Below are 3,343 nucleotides of genomic sequence, written 5' to 3'. Positions count from 1 at the left end.
GGCATTCTAAATATATTTTGAAGAACAGTCAACAAGGATGTTTTTAAGGTTTTGGTCTGAGCAGCTAAAAAGATGAAATTGTCGTACACTGAGATAGAGAAGACTATAGGAGGCATATTGGGAGTTTGGTTTTTGAAATATTAATTTTGTGATGCCCTTTAGAATTCCAAGTGGGGAGGTTAAGTAGGCAGTTGAATATATGAGATTGAGTTTGCAGAATAGGTCTGAGTTAAAGATGTACACTTGAAGGTCAAAAGCATACAGAAGGTATTGAAAGTCAAGAAGGCAGGGTAAAATCACCAATATAGTGAGTGTGGATAGAAAAGAGGTTTGAGAACTAAGCTTTGGTACACTCTAACTTTTTGATGTCTGGGGATGAGAAGAACCAGAGAGGAGACAGAGAGAGAACCATTAAGTTAGCAGGTACAACACCAATAGAGGATAAACTGAGGAAAGGAGATTTAATTAAAAACTTAACAAGGTTGTTTTGCTTTCTTTTTTTTCTTTTTTAAGAGGTTATTTATTTAAAAAAAGATGTTATTTATTTATTCATGAGAGATACAGACAGAGAGGCAGAGACACCGGCAGAGGGAGAAGCAGGCTTCCCACAAGGAGCCCGATGTGGGACTTGATCCCAGATCTCAGGATCATGCCCTGAGCCAAAGGCAAATAAATGCTCAACTGCTGAGCCACCCAGATGTCCCTGTTTTGTTTTTTTTAAGATTTTCTTTATTTATTCATGAGAGACACAGAGAGAGGCAGAGACACAGGCAGAGGGAGAAGCAGGCTCCTCACAGGGAGCCCAATGAGGGACTCATCCTGGGACTACTACCTGAGCGGAAGGCAGATAGATGCTCAATCACTGAGCCACCCAGGCATCCCGAGTTTGTTTTTGTTTTGACCACTAGTTGTGGTCACTTCATTACCTCTTAGGTCTCTCAACTGTACTTTCCAATAACCCGTCATTTTCTCTAAGACACTGATACTGCCTTTGCCAAAAGTGTTCATATTCTGGAATTTGCTTCCCTATGCTCTCAACCTTTTTGCAATCTCTGCCTCAATGGAAAGAACATCCTCCAAGAAGTCTTTCCTGATTCCCCTCCCTGGCCACACCTCCCCTTATTTGTTCATTAGCATCTAATGCATACCTCCTTTTTGGTTTTTTACTTTTTCTCATCACACGACATTATAACTGTCTTTTTGGGGTATTTTTATCTACTCTACTGAACCGTTAGCTCCTCAAAAGTGGAGATGATGTTTAATTATTTTTCTCTCCAGCACATGACAGGCACTCATGAACTATTAGTTGAATAAGCAATAAATAAATACTTCCTGGCCAATAAAGTGTTAAAAATCACTAAATATATCTATATACACACATATGTTTGTACATATGGGGACAAGAAACAATTATACACTGGGTTTATTAGGTAGAGTGAAACAATGTAAGGAAGAGAGAAACAGGAACAGAAATGTACACAAGAATTGAGTAGAAACAGGGACACCTGGGTGGCTCAGTGTTGAGCATCTGCCTCCAGCTCAGGTCATGATCCAAAGTCCAGGGATCGAGTCCCACCTAGGGCTCCCTGCAGGGAGCCTGCTTCTTCCTCAGCCTGTGTCTCTGCCTCTCCCTGTGTGTCTCTCATGAATAAATAAATCAAATCTTTTTAAAAAAATACTTATAATGATTGTCACTTCCTCCTTATCCTGACAGGTCACCAAACTCTGATGCAAAGTTGGGACATCTGTGCTCTTAAAACATCACATTGCCTGCGGTGCATTTCTTACCTTTAAGTGAAAATATTTTTCATTTTTAATATTCAGCTCTTGTTTTTCTTCCCCCTTCTGGATTACGCTCCTAGGAAGACAAAATCTAAAATCACTTTTGCATTTACAGCCCTGGACTCTAAGCACATTATAACACACCCCTCCTCCAACACACAGCCCACCCCACAAATTCAAGGTCTCTGACACCTTCCCAAGCATTCTCAACCTTATTCAAATTGCTTTCCTGGGCAAAGAATGTAGTGAGTTTGCCTTCTAGCTACCAGCCCCCTTCCCTTTGGTCTTTCACTGCAGAGGGCTCTGACCCTAAATACAAGAGACACGGGTGGGGGATGGGGGTGAATTCAGCCCAGGCTTTCAGGCAAAGACCCCCATCAACAAAGAACAAAGCTTCTGGTACCTGCCCTTTAGAGAGCTGCGGGCAAACTAAGGTGTTTGGTGGCCTTGACTGCACTCATTTACCAACTGAGCTAATTGAAAGCCAGGAAGTCAAGTTTTCTGCTTTTTAAAAATTTAAAATTTAAAAAATTTCCTCCAATTTTTTTCCTCCAATTTTATTTAGATGTAATTGACATATGACATTGTATTAGTGTAAGGTGCACAACATAATTGTTTGATACACATAGATGTTGCAGAAGGATTACCACAATCAGTTCCCATCCATCACTCATGTTCCCCCTTTTATTTATTTTATTTAATTAATTTATTTATGAGAGACACAGAGGGAAAGGCAGAGACATAGACAGAGGGAGAAGCAGGCTTCTCACATGGAGCCCGATGCGGGCCTCAATCCCAGACCAGGATCCTGACCTGAGCCGAAGGCAGACGCCCAACAGCTGTGTCACCCAGGCATCCCATGTTCCCCCTTTTAATGAAATCCTATTTTGGGGATGCCTGGCTGGCTCAGTGGTTGAGCGTCTGCCTTTGTGATCCTGGGGTCCCCTGATCAAGTCCCACATCGGGCTCCCTGCATGGAGCCTGCTTCTCCCTCTGCCTGTGTCTCTCCGCCTCTCTGTGTGTGTCTCTCATGAATTAATAAATAAAATCTAAAAAAAAAGAAAAGAAAGAAAGAAAGAAATCCTCCTCTGTAAGGAGACAGAGACTGTCTGCCTGAGCACATTGCATTTCCACCCACCTTTTCCTTGACACTCCTGTTCCTCCTCTTTTCCCTTCCAGAATGATGGTCTGAGAAGACAAAAGATTACATAGAATTGATCTCCGTGCTTTGGTGCAGGCGATACTCCTATGCTCACGAATTGGCATCCTTAAGAACAAAAAATCTCTTTTCGTGCAACCAAAGCAGCAGCTCTAGGTGGAGACCCAAGTGGTGAAGTACACAGGGGGATTAGTCAGACTCGCATCTCTGAAAAATATATAATTGGAATTGGCTAAGGGTATACTTTTAGGAGGGGGAGATTGGAAAAGAGGAAGAAATCTTAGGTTTCTCGATTATTGAATTTGAGAGTGGGGAGGAAGATTGAAGCTACACAGTCATCTCTGTCTTAGGGCTGAAACCTAACTGTAAAAACTGGTCCTTTGGAAAGCATACCGGAAACAA

Source organism: Nyctereutes procyonoides, unplaced genomic scaffold (genome assembly GCF_905146905.1).
Source record: "Nyctereutes procyonoides isolate TBG_1078 unplaced genomic scaffold, NYPRO_anot_genome, whole genome shotgun sequence".
NCBI lineage: Eukaryota > Metazoa > Chordata > Mammalia > Carnivora > Canidae > Nyctereutes > Nyctereutes procyonoides.
The sequence above is the reverse complement of the archived record's forward strand: the minus strand, read 5'-3'. Positions refer to the sequence as shown.